Source organism: Phyllobates terribilis, unplaced genomic scaffold (genome assembly GCF_046119375.1).
Source record: "Phyllobates terribilis strain yellow unplaced genomic scaffold, ASM4611937v1 Scaffold_381__1_contigs__length_1843176, whole genome shotgun sequence".
NCBI classification, from domain to species: domain Eukaryota; kingdom Metazoa; phylum Chordata; class Amphibia; order Anura; family Dendrobatidae; genus Phyllobates; species Phyllobates terribilis.
In genome coordinates this window covers 419588-439061 of record NW_027363141.1, presented here as the reverse complement: position 1 = coordinate 439061, position 19474 = coordinate 419588, and the positions used below count along the sequence as shown (strand labels likewise).

General features: G+C 44.1%; 11 non-coding genes across 11 annotated transcripts; all 11 read left to right on the top strand.

Annotated features, from left to right (window-relative positions):
- Positions 1 to 997: 997 nt before the first annotated feature.
- Positions 998 to 1188, top strand: LOC141224111 (U2 spliceosomal RNA). Its single transcript, XR_012291627.1, has one exon. It is a non-coding gene; the product is annotated as a U2 spliceosomal RNA (small nuclear RNA).
- Positions 1189 to 7379: 6191 nt separating this feature from the next.
- On the top strand, positions 7380 to 7571 carry LOC141224200 (U2 spliceosomal RNA). The gene has a single exon (XR_012291705.1). It is a non-coding gene; the product is annotated as a U2 spliceosomal RNA (small nuclear RNA).
- A 1115-nt stretch (positions 7572 to 8686) lies between these two features.
- Positions 8687 to 8877, top strand: LOC141224206 (U2 spliceosomal RNA). The gene has a single exon (XR_012291710.1). It is a non-coding gene; the product is annotated as a U2 spliceosomal RNA (small nuclear RNA).
- A 1116-nt stretch (positions 8878 to 9993) lies between these two features.
- On the top strand, positions 9994 to 10184 carry LOC141224195 (U2 spliceosomal RNA). Its single transcript, XR_012291700.1, has one exon. It is a non-coding gene; the product is annotated as a U2 spliceosomal RNA (small nuclear RNA).
- Positions 10185 to 11299: 1115 nt separating this feature from the next.
- On the top strand, positions 11300 to 11490 carry LOC141224183 (U2 spliceosomal RNA). Its single transcript, XR_012291692.1, has one exon. It is a non-coding gene; the product is annotated as a U2 spliceosomal RNA (small nuclear RNA).
- Positions 11491 to 12605: 1115 nt separating this feature from the next.
- Positions 12606 to 12796, top strand: LOC141224172 (U2 spliceosomal RNA). The gene has a single exon (XR_012291682.1). It is a non-coding gene; the product is annotated as a U2 spliceosomal RNA (small nuclear RNA).
- Positions 12797 to 13911: 1115 nt separating this feature from the next.
- LOC141224161 (U2 spliceosomal RNA) lies at positions 13912 to 14102 on the top strand. The gene has a single exon (XR_012291676.1). It is a non-coding gene; the product is annotated as a U2 spliceosomal RNA (small nuclear RNA).
- A 1115-nt stretch (positions 14103 to 15217) lies between these two features.
- Positions 15218 to 15408, top strand: LOC141224150 (U2 spliceosomal RNA). Its single transcript, XR_012291665.1, has one exon. It is a non-coding gene; the product is annotated as a U2 spliceosomal RNA (small nuclear RNA).
- Positions 15409 to 16523: 1115 nt separating this feature from the next.
- LOC141224124 (U2 spliceosomal RNA) lies at positions 16524 to 16714 on the top strand. Its single transcript, XR_012291639.1, has one exon. It is a non-coding gene; the product is annotated as a U2 spliceosomal RNA (small nuclear RNA).
- Positions 16715 to 17826: 1112 nt separating this feature from the next.
- Positions 17827 to 18017, top strand: LOC141224139 (U2 spliceosomal RNA). Its single transcript, XR_012291654.1, has one exon. It is a non-coding gene; the product is annotated as a U2 spliceosomal RNA (small nuclear RNA).
- A 1115-nt stretch (positions 18018 to 19132) lies between these two features.
- On the top strand, positions 19133 to 19323 carry LOC141224123 (U2 spliceosomal RNA). The gene has a single exon (XR_012291638.1). It is a non-coding gene; the product is annotated as a U2 spliceosomal RNA (small nuclear RNA).
- The last annotated feature ends 151 nt before the right edge of the window (positions 19324 to 19474 follow it).

The following is a 19474-nucleotide window of genomic DNA, read 5'->3' as shown; positions in this document are numbered from 1 at the left end:
TTTCATGTTCAAAGTTGCAGAAGCCAGATTACAAGCTCATTTTGGTTCAACTTCAGCAACTGTGCATTGCATTGCCATGTAATGTGATGCAATGCTATCTTTCTAGCTCTCCCTTTTTACTTCCTTTTGGATAAACAGACATATTAGGCAAGCATTTTGGAGCTTTCACCTAAATAACTACAGGTGGTGAGATAAGCTGCACAATATAATTGACCTTTCAGTATATTGTTGCACACACACCATCTATTTAGCAAATGCCCTTGTTATCAACAGCAGCCTTTTAAACTCACCTGAGCTAACAGGTATGTGCGCTGGTTACTCTGCTGCGCTTAAAATTTCTTTTTTGGTTTGCTACAATGCCTTTTCTGAAACGTTGTCTCCTTCTGCTGGAACACTGACTTCTTTCATTTAATGCCTGCAGACTATAAAAGAGAACCCAACCCAAAAAGTTTGGTTGATTAGTCTGTGGCATTCTGTTAAACTGTTGCTTATGGCGGTCTCTGTGAGCTTCTCAGCGACATTCAGCCAGCCAGGTATCCTGCCTGCAGTAGATGGAATGTGGCAATGGAACGCTGGCTGCGCGTGTCATAATAGGCTCTGAGCCTTTATATACCTGTGCACAGCAGCAGCCACCTTCAGTCTGCTGCTGGACAGCCAGCAGCAGCAGCAGCAGGAGAGGTATGTAATCAGGAGCCCTCCTGCTAAGGGTAGACAGCTGCTCGTTCCACCCCACCCCCTGCCTTAATTGGTTCTCCTCCCTTCCAACGGTGTTGAGGCGGGTGGGAACAGCAGGGGGTGAAGGTGCTGTGTTTAAAGAGGTGGAGTTATGCAGATCTAAAACGCGTGGATTGCAGCAGCAGCAAGCCGAAAAGTGCAGGCATGTAAGGGATCTAGAGGTTGACAACATGTCTTCTTAACGGGAGTCCAGGAGCTCATCTCCACAAATGGACTTTTCAGGATCCTTGGGTGGCTCCGTAGTTTGAAACCAATTCTGGTTATCGCTTCTCGGCCTTTTGGCTAAGATCAAGTGTAGTATCTGTTCTTATCAGTTTAATATCTGATACATCCCCTATCTGGGGACCATATATTAAATGGATTTTTAGAACAGGGAGATGGAAAAAGAGCTTGCTCTGTCCACTCCACGCATTGACCTGGTATTGCAGTATCTCCAGGACCGGTGCACCCCTTCTTTAATGCAGTTTCTAAAATCAGAAAGAATTGAATTCAATGTTTTTTGTTCATTTTGCTTGTTTGTCGGATTTTGGGATGGACTCTTTGGCTTTGCTTTTCTTCTCCTCATTGGATTTTTCATGTTCAAAGTTGCAGAAGCCAGATTACAAGCTCATTTTGGTTCAACTTCAGCAACTGTGCATTGCATTGCCATGTAATGTGATGCAATGCTATCTTTCTAGCTCTCCCTTTTTACTTCCTTTTTGATAAACAGACATATTAGGCAAGCATTTTGGAGCTTTCACCTAAATAACTACAGGTGGTGAGATAAGCTGCACAATATAATTGACCTTTCAGTATATTGTTGCACACACACCATCTATTTAGCAAATGCCCTTGTTATCAACAGCAGCCTTTTAAACTCACCTGAGCTAACAGGTATGTGCGCTGGTTACTCTGCTGCGCTTAAAATTTCTTTTTTGGTTTGCTACAATGCCTTTTCTGAAACGTTGTCTCCTTCTGCTGGAACACTGACTTCTTTCATTTAATGCCTGCAGACTATAAAAGAGAACCCAACCCAAAAAGTTTGGTTGATTAGTCTGTGGCATTCTGTTAAACTGTTGCTTATGGCGGTCTCTGTGAGCTTCTCAGCGACATTCAGCCAGCCAGGTATCCTGCCTGCAGTAGATGGAATGTGGCAATGGAACGCTGGCTGCGCGTGTCATAATAGGCTCTGAGCCTTTATATACCTGTGCACAGCAGCAGCCACCTTCAGTCTGCTGCTGGACAGCCAGCAGCAGCAGCAGCAGGAGAGGTATGTAATCAGGAGCCCTCCTGCTAAGGGTAGACAGCTGCTCGTTCCACCCCACCCCCCGCCTTAATTGGTTCTCCTCCCTTCCAACGGTGTTGAGGCGGGTGGGAACAGCAGGGGGTGAAGGTGCTGTGTTTAAAGAGGTGGAGTTATGCAGATCTAAAACGCGTGGATTGCAGCAGCAGCAAGCCGAAAAGTGCAGGCATGTAAGGGATCTAGAGGTTGACAACATGTCTTCTTAACGGGAGTCCAGGAGCTCATCTCCACAAATGGACTTTTCAGGATCCTTGGGTGGCTCCGTAGTTTGAAACCAATTCTGGTTATCGCTTCTCGGCCTTTTGGCTCAGATCTGTAATGGGTCTAGTCATTTGGCTGTCTGTGCGTTAACTCTTGGCCCTGTGGCATCGCCATTTTATGGCTTAAGCCACTTGCTGCTATAAGGAGTTGGCCAGTAGACACGACTAGCGATAATGGGACGCATTCGATACGCTGGGCCCGGTGAGGCTCGAGTGAAGTTTGGAATCCAGATTGATGTGGAAGAAGGTAAAGAAGGAATCTTTACCCTCAGCTTCGTGGTGAAGGAGATTTTGTTTGGACTCCTTGAAGTGAAGAAGGAAGAAATCTTGTGCCTCCAGCAATTCAAAAGCAAGTATAATCTTGTATTTACTTCTATGGCTGTTTGCAACAATTTCTATGATTGTTTGAAAAAGAATCTGGACAATCAATATTTGGATGGGCTGACTTTTGTCATCTTGTATTGCTCCAAAGAGGTACCTCTGACTGTTTTCATGTACAACCCACATGTGGACTTGGCTTTGATTTATGCCTTTCTAAATAGGCACTGCTATATTACCAAGGTGGCAGTAAAAGTCATGAATGAGGAGGAACTATGGACCGGTAAATATCGTTTCATGGTCAAGTTCCGGGAAAGTCCTGATGAACCAGGGGGTATACATTATCCTCCATCAAATTTTTCCATTGGGAGTGAGCGGGGTTACCTGTTCTTCCCCAATGCGCCCAGGTTTTGTCGTCATTGTAGGAGGTATGGCCATACTCAGGAAGCATGCGACATCAGACAGATTATTTGCAGGAAGTGCAATGAGGTGGGTCATTCTTCCAATAATTGCAAAAATGAAATAGTCTGTAACCTCTGCGGAGAGAAGGGGCATGCCTTCAGAGACTGTATATTCCATCCTGGTTCATATGCGGGGGCAGCGGGAAGGGGAAGGAGAAGAAATGAATCTCCTGCACCCACAGCTACAACTCCGACTGCTCCAACTCCGACTGCTCTGATATCTACTCTGGCTTTCCTGGATGAGGAGGAGGCTCGGGTTGCTTTTCCAGAACTGGTTCGTGTGAATGTAAGAGGAAATATGGAGCTGGCACCTGAGCCACCGGTGCAGAGGGCCGCGTCTGTGGCTTCAGATGTCAGTGAGTCTGAGACGATAACTGATGATCGTATAGGCATGGAAGTGGCCCCGGTGGAGGATCTGGAGGCTGAAATTCCAGACATGATGGTTACATTGCAGGGGGAAGAGGAGTCTGATCTGACCAGAACACCGCATGTGGCCTGGAGCGATGTCGTTTCTGACCTTGAGGAGGAGGGAGGTCAGGGGGACTTTGACCCCCAGCGGCGGGATTATAGTTCAGATGAAGATGGAGGCGCTTCAGTGAAGAAAAAGAAGAAAACTGAGCCATCCTTTTCCCCTTTAAGTGACTGCAGTGTGAGTCCAGCCCGGGTGTACCCTACTGCATCCGATCCCCAAGATGTGTCTTTTTTGGGGGAAGGCACAAACTACGATATCTGCACGTCCAGCGTCCTACCCCCAGAAGGGTTAGGATGATGTACAGGTGGGCATGTTGTCGTGACCTGCCACATCAAATTAATAGATGGGTGCCCAAGTTGCTCTCAGCATCTTGTCGCTAAATGTTCGGCTGATTAAATCTGAGTCGAGAAGAGTGGCAATTTTGGACTACTTGAGCAACTTGGATGCGGACGTATACTGTGTCCAGGAGTGTGGGATCTCCGATCCCTTAAGTGAAAATGCATGGCCTTTAGGTCAAAGTGTGTGGTCTGGTTCTGTATGTAATAAAAATTGTGGGGTAGGTGTTTTGGTGAAGGGTTATAGTGTTAAGATAGAAAGTTACATGGTGGTGGAGGCGGGGAGGTGTGTAATATGTGAGTTAAATTGTAGGGGGTGGAGGGTTAGGGTGGTAAATATGTATGCACCAATAGATAAAGGGGAGAGGCTGGAAATTTTTGAGAAATTATGTTTTTTTTATCTGGCAAAATGCCAATAATTTTTGTTGGAGATTTCAATTGTGTGACGGAGGGGGATAAGATGGATGTTACAGGTAAAAGACTCAAGAGTCTTGTGGCGGATTTTTCCTTACAGGATGCTGCGGAAGTTTTTTTAGGTAATCCACCTCCTGCGACCTATAAAGCCGACAGGGGAGGCATAGAGTCTAGAATAGACCGTATCTTCTTTTCTTCACAAAATGTTATTTGTAGGAATTTCCAGCAGGAAGATGTTCCCTTCTCTGACCATGTGTGTTTGAGGGCACGTCTAGAAGGTAAGATTTCCTTTGTATATGGTGGTGGCGTGTGGAAACTTAATGTGCGTTTGCTGGAAGATAATAGGATCATGCGTGATTTTAGGCGAATGTATGTTAGGTGGAGGGATAAAAAAAGTGATTTCAGGAATGTGCTTGAGTGGTGGGACTGGATGAAGAGTGAGATTGTTTTTTTCTTTAGAAAAAGGGGCAGGAGGAAAGCAGCAATGAATAGAGCAAAATTTAATGATTTAAGCTCTAGACTGGAGTGGCTGAGGATGTTAAGGATGATTGGAGTGGATGTGGATGTTTTGATGTGTCAAGTGAAAGAAGAGATTAAGAAATATATTGAGGGTAAAGGGAAAGAAATTATTTACCGTTCTAAGATTGAACATTTGGAGAAAAATGAGAAATGCACAAGGTTTTTTTTCAAAAAAGTTTTTGGGAAGAAAGTAGATATGGATGAGGTGGTGAATGGTGATGGGGTGTGTGTGAGTGGGAAGGATGTGATGCAGGAGGTGGTGTTGTTTTATAAGGAGTTGTATGGGGAAAAATGGGTTGATGATAGGATGTTGACTGATGCTTTGGGGTGTTTAGAAGGTTGTTTGGGTGAGGATGAACGTGAAATATTGGATGATGTAATTGTGTTGGATGAAGTTAAAAAAGTGGTGATGTCTGCGAGTAAGAATAAAACACCTGGGAAGGATGGACTGCCCGTGGAGTTATATGTTAAGGAATGGGACACGATGGGAAATGACTTATTGGAGGTGTGCCAGTATATGTTCACGGAGAATATGTTGAGTGAATCTATGAGAGATGGGGTGGTGGTTTTGGTTCATAAGAAAGGTGATAAAAAGGATTTGGGGAATTGGAGGCCAATCACCCTTTTGAATGCAGACTATAAGGTGTTTAGTAAATTGTTGGCTAGCCGGATGCGGGAAGTGATTGGCGGTGTGGTGGATGAAGACCAAGTGTGTGCAGTGCCTGGGAGAAGTATGACTGAAAATTTGGTGTTGTTGCGTGATGTGATTGGGGATTGTATGAGTCGTAAGCAGAAATGTTTGTTGTTTTCGGTTGATTTTGAAAAAGCTTTTGACCGTGTGTCACATAGCTTTATGTTTAAGGTTTTGTCTAAGATGGGTTATTCCAGGAATTTTGTAAACTGTGTTAGGAGTTTGTATTGTAATGTTTCAAGTGAATTTTTGGTGAATGGGTGGTTGAGTGAGAAAGTGAGAATTAAATCAGGAGTGCGTCAGGGGTGCCCTATGTCCCCTTTTTTGTTTATTAGTGTGATTGAAGTGTTGATGTGTATGGTTAGGAAGGATAAGGTTATGAGAGGTGTGATGATTCCTGGGAGTAATGGAAAGGATGTGAGAATTCTAGGTTACATGGATGATGTAGTGATTGTGAGTGGGAATATGGCTGCGATGAGTAGGGCAAGGTTGATATTAAGTTTGTTTTGTAGTGTCTCAGCTTTTAAGGTCAATTGGACTAAGAGTTCCTTTAAATGTTTTGGTGAGAGGAATGTACGGATGGATGGTGTGAGGTGTGAGGATGGTGCAATAAAGGTGCTTGGGATTAAGTTTAATGATGATTTGAAAGGAAATGAGAGTTGGGAAGATTGTGGGGTGAGAGTGGTGCGCAAGTTGATTTTTTGGCGAATGAGAGAATTAACTCTGACTGGGAAAGTTCTGATTATTAAGGCGGTTATTTTGCCTATTTTGTTGTTTGTTGCGAATGTATATCCTGCTGCTTTTAAGAAAATTAGGAAAACTGAGAAATTCATCCTTAATTTTCTTTGGGGAAGTCGCATGGAGAAATTGAAACGGGAATATGTCTATAAGTTATGTGTAAATGGTGGTTTGGATTTTCCAAATATTGATTTCTTTTTAGGGATTAGTTACGTGAAAATGGTGGTGGTGGTTCTAGGGAAAAGTAATAAGTGTGCTTATATGATGAAGTATTCGGCTGGATGGATGCTTTATGGCTTAAAGTGGGTCAAAAGGGATGCTAGAGTGCCTGTTGCTTTTAAGTGTCCTGTATGGTATGGTTGTGTTGAGAAATTTGTAAGGAAGTATGATTTGTTGTCCGTTAACATGAGTGATTTTAGGCAAAAGAAGAAAGTCATTAGGATGGTGCGTGAGCGTGAGGTGGTATGTAATATCAATGGGTTGAGAGGGGAGGAAGTAACCGAGATGTGGAGAAAATTAAGTATAGATGGTGTGACTAACAGACAGAGAGATATCGCTTGGATGATATTGCATGACATTTTGCCTGTTAGAGATGTGCAAAAGAAGAGGGATTTAGTTAAATCTGAGGTATGCCCGAGGGATGGATGTGGTTTGAGAGAGCATGTTAGACATATGGTATGGGATTGTGATTTTGCATATGATGTATGGAAGGGTATAGGGGGACTTTGCAAGGAATTGGTGGGTGTAAAGTATGTTAATTGGAAACTTGCTATGTTTGGGATGGGTGCATGTAGTAGAATTAAGGATAGGATTTTATGGTTGTTGGTGGTGTGTGTAATTGAAAGTTTGTGGGATGCGAGGAATTTGTTAGTTTTTAAAAGGAAGAAAATGTCAGTTAATGAATGTTTGAGATTGATTCTGTCACGTATGTATGTAATATACCTCTGGGATCAGGAACGTGGAAGTATTATAGATGCTGAAGGGATCTGGAAGTTTAAAAAGTGGAGGTTTTTGGTAAAGTTTAATTAGTAGTGTATAATGTACCTGATGATAAGGTTTGGTTTTATTTTTGATTATATACCAAGTGTGATGAAAGGCTAAGTGTCAATGAAAGGCTTTTGTAAGTCGATTTGATTGAGCTTATGCTTCGGCCTATCTGATTTGGTTAAAAAGAAAAAAAAAAAAAAAAAAAATCTGTTCTTATCAGTTTAATATCTGATACGTCCCCTATCTGGGGACCATATATTAAATGGATTTTTAGAACAGGGAGATGGAAAAAGAGCTTGCTCTGTCCACTCCACGCATTGACCTGGTATTGCAGTATCTCCAGGACCGGTGCACCCCTTCTTTAATGCAGTTTCTAAAATCAGAAAGAATTGAATTCAATGTTTTTTGTTCATTTTGCTTGTTTGTCGGATTTTGGGATGGACTCTTTGGCTTTGCTTTTCTTCTCCTCATTGGATTTTTCATGTTCAAAGTTGCAGAAGCCAGATTACAAGCTCATTTTGGTTCAACTTCAGCAACTGTGCATTGCATTGCCATGTAATGTGATGCAATGCTATCTTTCTAGCTCTCCCTTTTTACTTCCTTTTGGATAAACAGACATATTAGGCAAGCATTTTGGAGCTTTCACCTAAATAACTACAGGTGGTGAGATAAGCTGCACAATATAATTGACCTTTCAGTATATTGTTGCACACACACCATCTATTTAGCAAATGCCCTTGTTATCAACAGCAGCCTTTTAAACTCACCTGAGCTAACAGGTATGTGCGCTGGTTACTCTGCTGCGCTTAAAATTTCTTTTTTGGTTTGCTACAATGCCTTTTCTGAAACGTTGTCTCCTTCTGCTGGAACACTGACTTCTTTCATTTAATGCCTGCAGACTATAAAAGAGAACCCAACCCAAAAAGTTTGGTTGATTAGTCTGTGGCATTCTGTTAAACTGTTGCTTATGGCGGTCTCTGTGAGCTTCTCAGCGACATTCAGCCAGCCAGGTATCCTGCCTGCAGTAGATGGAATGTGGCAATGGAACGCTGGCTGCGCGTGTCATAATAGGCTCTGAGCCTTTATATACCTGTGCACAGCAGCAGCCACCTTCAGTCTGCTGCTGGACAGCCAGCAGCAGCAGCAGCAGGAGAGGTATGTAATCAGGAGCCCTCCTGCTAAGGGTAGACAGCTGCTCGTTCCACCCCACCCCCCGCCTTAATTGGTTCTCCTCCCTTCCAACGGTGTTGAGGCGGGTGGGAACAGCAGGGGGTGAAGGTGCTGTGTTTAAAGAGGTGGAGTTATGCAGATCTAAAACGCGTGGATTGCAGCAGCAGCAAGCCGAAAAGTGCAGGCATGTAAGGGATCTAGAGGTTGACAACATGTCTTCTTAACGGGAGTCCAGGAGCTCATCTCCACAAATGGACTTTTCAGGATACTTGGGTGGCTCCGTAGTTTGAAACCAATTCTGGTTATCGCTTCTCGGCCTTTTGGCTAAGATCAAGTGTAGTATCTGTTCTTATCAGTTTAATATCTGATACGTCCCCTATCTGGGGACCATATATTAAATGGATTTTTAGAACAGGGAGATGGAAAAAGAGCTTGCTCTGTCCACTCCACGCATTGACCTGGTATTGCAGTATCTCCAGGACCGGTGCACCCCTTCTTTAATGCAGTTTCTAAAATCAGAAAGAATTGAATTCAATGTTTTTTGTTCATTTTGCTTGTTTGTCGGATTTTGGGATGGACTCTTTTGCTTTGCTTTTCTTCTCCTCATTGGATTTTTCATGTTCAAAGTTGCAGAAGCCAGATTACAAGCTCATTTTGGTTCAACTTCAGCAACTGTGCATTGCATTGCCATGTAATGTGATGCAATGCTATCTTTCTAGCTCTCCCTTTTTACTTCCTTTTGGATAAACAGACATATTAGGCAAGCATTTTGGAGCTTTCACCTAAATAACTACAGGTGGTGAGATAAGCTGCACAATATAATTGACCTTTCAGTATATTGTTGCACACACACCATCTATTTAGCAAATGCCCTTGTTATCAACAGCAGCCTTTTAAACTCACCTGAGCTAACAGGTATGTGCGCTGGTTACTCTGCTGCGCTTAAAATTTCTTTTTTGGTTTGCTACAATGCCTTTTCTGAAACGTTGTCTCCTTCTGCTGGAACACTGACTTCTTTCATTTAATGCCTGCAGACTATAAAAGAGAACCCAACCCAAAAAGTTTGGTTGATTAGTCTGTGGCATTCTGTTAAACTGTTGCTTATGGCGGTCTCTGTGAGCTTCTCAGCGACATTCAGCCAGCCAGGTATCCTGCCTGCAGTAGATGGAATGTGGCAATGGAACGCTGGCTGCACGTGTCATAATAGGCTCTGAGCCTTTATATACCTGTGCACAGCAGCAGCCACCTTCAGTCTGCTGCTGGACAGCCAGCAGCAGCAGCAGCAGGAGAGGTATGTAATCAGGAGCCCTCCTGCTAAGGGTAGACAGCTGCTCGTTCCACCCCACCCCCCCGCCTTAATTGGTTCTCCTCCCTTCCAACGGTGTTGAGGCGGGTGGGAACAGCAGGGGGTGAAGGTGCTGTGTTTAAAGAGGTGGAGTTATGCAGATCTAAAACGCGTGGATTGCAGCAGCAGCAAGCCGAAAAGTGCAGGCATGTAAGGGATCTAGAGGTTGACAACATGTCTTCTTAACGGGAGTCCAGGAGCTCATCTCCACAAATGGACTTTTCAGGATCCTTGGGTGGCTCCGTAGTTTGAAACCAATTCTGGTTATCGCTTCTCGGCCTTTTGGCTAAGATCAAGTGTAGTATCTGTTCTTATCAGTTTAATATCTGATACGTCCCCTATCTGGGGACCATATATTAAATGGATTTTTAGAACAGGGAGATGGAAAAAGAGCTTGCTCTGTCCACTCCACGCATTGACCTGGTATTGCAGTATCTCCAGGACCGGTGCACCCCTTCTTTAATGCAATTTCTAAAATCAGAAAGAATTGAATTCAATGTTTTTTGTTCATTTTGCTTGTTTGTCGGATTTTGGGATGGACTCTTTGGCTTTGCTTTTCTTCTCCTCATTGGATTTTTCATGTTCAAAGTTGCAGAAGCCAGATTACAAGCTCATTTTGGTTCAACTTCAGCAACTGTGCATTGCATTGCCATGTAATGTGATGCAATGCTATCTTTCTAGCTCTCCCTTTTTACTTCCTTTTGGATAAACAGACATATTAGGCAAGCATTTTGGAGCTTTCACCTAAATAACTACAGGTGGTGAGATAAGCTGCACAATATAATTGACCTTTCAGTATATTGTTGCACACACACCATCTATTTAGCAAATGCCCTTGTTATCAACAGCAGCCTTTTAAACTCACCTGAGCTAACAGGTATGTGCGCTGGTTACTCTGCTGCGCTTAAAATTTCTTTTTTGGTTTGCTACAATGCCTTTTCTGAAACGTTGTCTCCTTCTGCTGGAACACTGACTTCTTTCATTTAATGCCTGCAGACTATAAAAGAGAACCCAACCCAAAAAGTTTGGTTGATTAGTCTGTGGCATTCTGTTAAACTGTTGCTTATGGCGGTCTCTGTGAGCTTCTCAGCGACATTCAGCCAGCCAGGTATCCTGCCTGCAGTAGATGGAATGTGGCAATGGAACGCTGGCTGCGCGTGTCATAATAGGCTCTGAGCCTTTATATACCTGTGCACAGCAGCAGCCACCTTCAGTCTGCTGCTGGACAGCCAGCAGCAGCAGCAGCAGGAGAGGTATGTAATCAGGAGCCCTCCTGCTAAGGGTAGACAGCTGCTCGTTCCACCCCACCCCCCGCCTTAATTGGTTCTCCTCCCTTCCAACGGTGTTGAGGCGGGTGGGAACAGCAGGGGGTGAAGGTGCTGTGTTTAAAGAGGTGGAGTTATGCAGATCTAAAACGCGTGGATTGCAGCAGCAGCAAGCCGAAAAGTGCAGGCATGTAAGGGATCTAGAGGTTGACAACATGTCTTCTTAACGGGAGTCCAGGAGCTCATCTCCACAAATGGACTTTTCAGGATCCTTGGGTGGCTCCGTAGTTTGAAACCAATTCTGGTTATCGCTTCTCGGCCTTTTGGCTAAGATCAAGTGTAGTATCTGTTCTTATCAGTTTAATATCTGATACGTCCCCTATCTGGGGACCATATATTAAATGGATTTTTAGAACAGGGAGATGGAAAAAGAGCTTGCTCTGTCCACTCCACGCATTGACCTGGTATTGCAGTATCTCCAGGACCGGTGCACCCCTTCTTTAATGCAGTTTCTAAAATCAGAAAGAATTGAATTCAATGTTTTTTGTTCATTTTGCTTGTTTGTCGGATTTTGGGATGGACTCTTTGGCTTTGCTTTTCTTCTCCTCATTGGATTTTTCATGTTCAAAGTTGCAGAAGCCAGATTACAAGCTCATTTTGGTTCAACTTCAGCAACTGTGCATTGCATTGCCATGTAATGTGATGCAATGCTATCTTTCTAGCTCTCCCTTTTTACTTCCTTTTGGATAAACAGACATATTAGGCAAGCATTTTGGAGCTTTCACCTAAATAACTACAGGTGGTGAGATAAGCTGCACAATATAATTGACCTTTCAGTATATTGTTGCACACACACCATCTATTTAGCAAATGCCCTTGTTATCAACAGCAGCCTTTTAAACTCACCTGAGCTAACAGGTATGTGCGCTGGTTACTCTGCTGCGCTTAAAATTTCTTTTTTGGTTTGCTACAATGCCTTTTCTGAAACGTTGTCTCCTTCTGCTGGAACACTGACTTCTTTCATTTAATGCCTGCAGACTATAAAAGAGAACCCAACCCAAAAAGTTTGGTTGATTAGTCTGTGGCATTCTGTTAAACTGTTGCTTATGGCGGTCTCTGTGAGCTTCTCAGCGACATTCAGCCAGCCAGGTATCCTGCCTGCAGTAGATGGAATGTGGCAATGGAACGCTGGCTGCGCGTGTCATAATAGGCTCTGAGCCTTTATATACCTGTGCACAGCAGCAGCCACCTTCAGTCTGCTGCTGGACAGCCAGCAGCAGCAGCAGCAGGAGAGGTATGTAATCAGGAGCCCTCCTGCTAAGGGTAGACAGCTGCTCGTTCCACCCCACCCCCCGCCTTAATTGGTTCTCCTCCCTTCCAACGGTGTTGAGGCGGGTGGGAACAGCAGGGGGTGAAGGTGCTGTGTTTAAAGAGGTGGAGTTATGCAGATCTAAAACGCGTGGATTGCAGCAGCAGCAAGCCGAAAAGTGCAGGCATGTAAGGGATCTAGAGGTTGACAACATGTCTTCTTAACGGGAGTCCAGGAGCTCATCTCCACAAATGGACTTTTCAGGATCCTTGGGTGGCTCCGTAGTTTGAAACCAATTCTGGTTATCGCTTCTCGGCCTTTTGGCTAAGATCAAGTGTAGTATCTGTTCTTATCAGTTTAATATCTGATACGTCCCCTATCTGGGGACCATATATTAAATGGATTTTTAGAACAGGGAGATGGAAAAAGAGCTTGCTCTGTCCACTCCACGCATTGACCTGGTATTGCAGTATCTCCAGGACCGGTGCACCCCTTCTTTAATGCAGTTTCTAAAATCAGAAAGAATTGAATTCAATGTTTTTTGTTCATTTTGCTTGTTTGTCGGATTTTGGGATGGACTCTTTGGCTTTGCTTTTCTTCTCCTCATTGGATTTTTCATGTTCAAAGTTGCAGAAGCCAGATTACAAGCTCATTTTGGTTCAACTTCAGCAACTGTGCATTGCATTGCCATGTAATGTGATGCAATGCTATCTTTCTAGCTCTCCCTTTTTACTTCCTTTTGGATAAACAGACATATTAGGCAAGCATTTTGGAGCTTTCACCTAAATAACTACAGGTGGTGAGATAAGCTGCACAATATAATTGACCTTTCAGTATATTGTTGCACACACACCATCTATTTAGCAAATGCCCTTGTTATCAACAGCAGCCTTTTAAACTCACCTGAGCTAACAGGTATGTGCGCTGGTTACTCTGCTGCGCTTAAAATTTCTTTTTTGGTTTGCTACAATGCCTTTTCTGAAACGTTGTCTCCTTCTGCTGGAACACTGACTTCTTTCATTTAATGCCTGCAGACTATAAAAGAGAACCCAACCCAAAAAGTTTGGTTGATTAGTCTGTGGCATTCTGTTAAACTGTTGCTTATGGCGGTCTCTGTGAGCTTCTCAGCGACATTCAGCCAGCCAGGTATCCTGCCTGCAGTAGATGGAATGTGGCAATGGAACGCTGGCTGCGCGTGTCATAATAGGCTCTGAGCCTTTATATACCTGTGCACAGCGGCAGCCACCTTCAGTCTGCTGCTGGACAGCCAGCAGCAGCAGCAGCAGGAGAGGTATGTAATCAGGAGCCCTCCTGCTAAGGGTAGACAGCTGCTCGTTCCACCCCACCCCCCGCCTTAATTGGTTCTCCTCCCTTCCAACGGTGTTGAGGCGGGTGGGAACAGCAGGGGGTGAAGGTGCTGTGTTTAAAGAGGTGGAGTTATGCAGATCTAAAACGCGTGGATTGCAGCAGCAGCAAGCCGAAAAGTGCAGGCATGTAAGGAATCTAGAGGTTGACAACATGTCTTCTTAACGGGAGTCCAGGAGCTCATCTCCACAAATGGACTTTTCAGGATCCTTGGGTGGCTCCGTAGTTTGAAACCAATTCTGGTTATCGCTTCTCGGCCTTTTGGCTAAGATCAAGTGTAGTATCTGTTCTTATCAGTTTAATATCTGATACGTCCCCTATCTGGGGACCATATATTAAATGGATTTTTAGAACAGGGAGATGGAAAAAGAGCTTGCTCTGTCCACTCCACGCATTGACCTGGTATTGCAGTATCTCCAGGACCGGTGCACCCCTTCTTTAATGCAGTTTCTAAAATCAGAAAGAATTGAATTCAATGTTTTTTGTTCATTTTGCTTGTTTGTCGGATTTTGGGATGGACTCTTTGGCTTTGCTTTTCTTCTCCTCATTGGATTTTTCATGTTCAAAGTTGCAGAAGCCAGATTACAAGCTCATTTTGGTTCAACTTCAGCAACTGTGCATTGCATTGCCATGTAATGTGATGCAATGCTATCTTTCTAGCTCTCCCTTTTTACTTCCTTTTGGATAAACAGACATATTAGGCAAGCATTTTGGAGCTTTCACCTAAATAACTACAGGTGGTGAGATAAGCTGCACAATATAATTGACCTTTCAGTATATTGTTGCACACACACCATCTATTTAGCAAATGCCCTTGTTATCAACAGCAGCCTTTTAAACTCACCTGAGCTAACAGGTATGTGCGCTGGTTACTCTGCTGCGCTTAAAATTTCTTTTTTGGTTTGCTACAATGCCTTTTCTGAAACGTTGTCTCCTTCTGCTGGAACACTGACTTCTTTCATTTAATGCCTGCAGACTATAAAAGAGAACCCAACCCAAAAAGTTTGGTTGATTAGTCTGTGGCATTCTGTTAAACTGTTGCTTATGGCGGTCTCTGTGAGCTTCTCAGCGACATTCAGCCAGCCAGGTATCCTGCCTGCAGTAGATGGAATGTGGCAATGGAACGCTGGCTGCGCGTGTCATAATAGGCTCTGAGCCTTTATATACCTGTGCACAGCAGCAGCCACCTTCAGTCTGCTGCTGGACAGCCAGCAGCAGCAGCAGCAGGAGAGGTATGTAATCAGGAGCCCTCCTGCTAAGGGTAGACAGCTGCTCGTTCCACCCCACCCCCCGCCTTAATTGGTTCTCCTCCCTTCCAACGGTGTTGAGGCGGGTGGGAACAGCAGGGGGTGAAGGTGCTGTGTTTAAAGAGGTGGAGTTATGCAGATCTAAAACGCATGGATTGCAGCAGCAGCAAGCCGAAAAGTGCAGGCATGTAAGGGATCTAGAGGTTGACAACATGTCTTCTTAACGGGAGTCCAGGAGCTCATCTCCACAAATGGACTTTTCAGGATCCTTGGGTGGCTCCGTAGTTTGAAACCAATTCTGGTTATCGCTTCTCGGCCTTTTGGCTAAGATCAAGTGTAGTATCTGTTCTTATCAGTTTAATATCTGATACGTCCCCTATCTGGGGACCATATATTAAATGGATTTTTAGAACAGGGAGATGGAAAAAGAGCTTGCTCTGTCCACTCCACGCATTGACCTGGTATTGCAGTATCTCCAGGACCGGTGCACCCCTTCTTTAATGCAGTTTCTAAAATCAGAAAGAATTGAATTCAATGTTTTTTGTTCATTTTGCTTGTTTGTCGGATTTTGGGATGGACTCTTTGGCTTTGCTTTTCTTCTCCTCATTGGATTTTTCATGTTCAAAGTTGCAGAAGCCAGATTACAAGCTCATTTTGGTTCAACTTCAGCAACTGTGCATTGCATTGCCATGTAATGTGATGCAATGCTATCTTTCTAGCTCTCCCTTTTTACTTCCTTTTGGATAAACAGACATATTAGGCAAGCATTTTGGAGCTTTCACCTAAATAACTACAGGTGGTGAGATAAGCTGCACAATATAATTGACCTTTCAGTATATTGTTGCACACACACCATCTATTTAGCAAATGCCCTTGTTATCAACAGCAGCCTTTTAAACTCACCTGAGCTAACAGGTATGTGCGCTGGTTACTCTGCTGCGCTTAAAATTTCTTTTTTGGTTTGCTACAATGCCTTTTCTGAAACGTTGTCTCCTTCTGCTGGAACACTGACTTCTTTCATTTAATGCCTGCAGACTATAAAAGAGAACCCAACCCAAAAAGTTTGGTTGATTAGTCTGTGGCATTCTGTTAAACTGTTGCTTATGGCGGTCTCTGTGAGCTTCTCAGCGACATTCAGCCAGCCAGGTATCCTGCCTGCAGTAGATGGAATGTGGCAATGGAACGCTGGCTGCGCGTGTCATAATAGGCTCTGAGCCTTTATATACCTGTGCACAGCAGCAGCCACCTTCAGTCTGCTGCTGGACAGCCAGCAGCAGCAGCAGCAGGAGAGGTATGTAATCAGGAGCCCTCCTGCTAAGGGTAGACAGCTGCTCGTTCCACCCCACCCCCCGCCTTAATTGGTTCTCCTCCCTTCCAACGGTGTTGAGGCGGGTGGGAACAGCAGGGGGTGAAGGTGCTGTGTTTAAAGAGGTGGAGTTATGCAGATCTAAAACGCGTGGATTGCAGCAGCAGCAAGCCGAAAAGTGCAGGCATGTAAGGGATCTAGAGGTTGACAACATGTCTTCTTAACGGGAGTCCAGGAGCTCATCTCCACAAATGGACTTTTCAGGATCCTTGGGTGGCTCCGTAGTTTGAAACCAATTCTGGTTATCGCTTCTCGGCCTTTTGGCTAAGATCAAGTGTAGTATCTGTTCTTATCAGTTTAATATTTGATACGTCCCCTATCTGGGGACCATATATTAAATGGATTTTTAGAACAGGGAGATGGAAAAAGAGCTTGCTCTGTCCACTCCACGCATTGACCTGGTATTGCAGTATCTCCAGGACCGGTGCACCCCTTCTTTAATGCAGTTTCTAAAATCAGAAAGAATTGAATTCAATGTTTTTTGTTCATTTTGCTTGTTTGTCGGATTTTGGGATGGACTCTTTGGCTTTGCTTTTCTTCTCCTCATTGGATTTTTCATGTTCAAAGTTGCAGAAGCCAGATTACAAGCTCATTTTGGTTCAACTTCAGCAACTGTGCATTGCATTGCCATGTAATGTGATGCAATGCTATCTTTCTAGCTCTCCCTTTTTACTTCCTTTTGGATAAACAGACATATTAGGCAAGCATTTTGGAGCTTTCACCTAAATAACTACAGGTGGTGAGATAAGCTGCACAATATAATTGACCTTTCAGTATATTGTTGCACACACACCATCTATTTAGCAAATGCCCTTGTTATCAACAGCAGCCTTTTAAACTCACCTGAGCTAACAGGTATGTGCGCTGGTTACTCTGCTGCGCTTAAAATTTATTTTTTGGTTTGCTACAATGCCTTTTCTGAAACGTTGTCTCCTTCTGCTGGAACACTGACTTCTTTCATTTAATGCCTGCAGACTATAAAAGAGAACCCAACCCAAAAAGTTTGGTTGATTAGTCTGTGGCATTCTGTTAAACTGTTGCTTATGGCGGTCTCTGTGAGCTTCTCAGCGACATTCAGCCAGCCAGGTATCCTGCCTGCAGTAGATGGAATGTGGCAATGGAACGCTGGCTGCGCGTGTCATAATAGGCTCTGAGCCTTTATATACCTGTGCACAGCAGCAGCCACCTTCAGTCTGCTGCTGGACAGCCAGCAGCAGCAGCAGGAGAGGTATGTAATCAGGAGCCCTCCTGCTAAGGGTAGACAGCTGCTCGTTCCACCCCACCCCCCGCCTTAATTGGTTCTCCTCCCTTCCAACGGTGTTGAGGCGGGTGGGAACAGCAGGGGGTGAAGGTGCTGTGTTTAAAGAGGTGGAGTTATGCAGATCTAAAACGCGTGGATTGCAGCAGCAGCAAGCCGAAAAGTGCAGGCATGTAAGGGATCTAGAGGTTGACAACATGTCTTCTTAACGGGAGTCCAGGAGCTCATCTCCACAAATGGACTTTTCAGGATCCTTGGGTGGCTCCGTAGTTTGAAACCAATTCTGGTTATCGCTTCTCGGCCTTTTGGCTAAGATCAAGTGTAGTATCTGTTCTTATCAGTTTAATATCTGATACGTCCCCTATCTGGGGACCATATATTAAATGGATTTTTAGAACAGGGAGATGGAAAAAGAGCTTGCTCTGTCCACTCCACGCATTGACCTGGTATTGCAGTATCTCCAGGACCGGTGCACCCCTTCTTTAATGCAGTTTCTAAAATCAGAAAGAATTGAATTCAATGTTTTTTGTTCATTTTGCTTGTTTGTCGGATTTTGGGATGGACTCTTTGGCTTTGCTTTTCTTCTCCTCATTGGATTTTTCATGTTCAAAGTTGCAGAAGCCAGATTACAAGCTCATTTTGGTTCAACTTCAGCAACTGTGCATTGCATTGCCATGTAATGTGATGCAATGCTATCTTTCTAGCTCTCCCTTTTTACTTCCTTTTGGATAAACAGACATATTAGGCAAGCATTTTGGAGCTTTCACCTAAATAACTACAGGTGGTGAGATAAGCTGCACAATATAATTGACCTTTCAGTATATTGTTGCACACACACCATCTATTTAGCAAATGCCCTTGTTATCAACAGCAGCCTTTTAAACTCACCTGAGCTAACAGGTATGTGCGCTGGTTACTCTGCTGCGCTTAAAATTTCTTTTTTGGTTTGCTACAATGCCTTTTCTGAAACGTTGTCTCCTTCTGCTGGAACACTGACTTCTTTCATTTAATGCCTGCAGACTATAAAAGAGAACCCAACCCAAAAAGTTTGGTTGATTAGTCTGTGGCATTCTGTTAAACTGTTGCTTATGGCGGTCTCTGTGAGCTTCTCAGCGACATTCAGCCAGCCAGGTATCCTGCCTGCAGTAGATGGAATGTGGCAATGGAACGCTGGCTGCGCGTGTCATAATAGGCTCTGAGCCTTTATATACCTGTGCACAGCAGCAGCCACCTTCAGTCTGCTGCTGGACAGCCAGCAGCAGCAGCAGCAGGAGAGGTATGTAATCAGGAGCCCTCCTGCTAAGGGTAGACAGCTGCTCGTTCCACCCCACCCCCCGCCTTAATTGGTTCTCCTCCCTTCCAACGGTGTTGAGGCGGGTGGGAACAGCAGGGGGTGAAGGTGCTGTGTTTAAAGAGGTGGAGTTATGCAGATCTAAAACGCGTGGATTGCAGCAGCAGCAAGCCGAAAAGTGCAGGCATGTAAGGGATCTAGAGGTTGACAACATGTCTTCTTAACGGGAGTCCAGGAGCTCATCTCCACAAATGGACTTTTCAGGATCCTTGGGTGGCTCCGTAGTTTGAAACCAATTCTGGTTATCGCTTCTCGGCCTTTTGGCTAAGATCAAGTGTAGTATCTGTTCTTATCAGTTTAATATTTGATACGTCCCCTATCTGGGGACCATATATTAAATGGATTTTTAGAACAGGGAGATGGAAAAAGAGCTTGCTCTGTCCACTCCACGCATTGACCTGGTATTGCAGTATCTCCAGGACCGGTGCACCCCTTCTTTAATGCAGTTTCTAAAATCAGAAAGAATTGAATTCAATGTTTTTTGTTCATTTTGCTTGTTTGTCGGATTTTGGGATGGACTCTTTGGCTTTGCTTTTCTTCTCCTCATTGGATTTTTCATGTTCAAAGTTGCAGAAGCCAGATTACA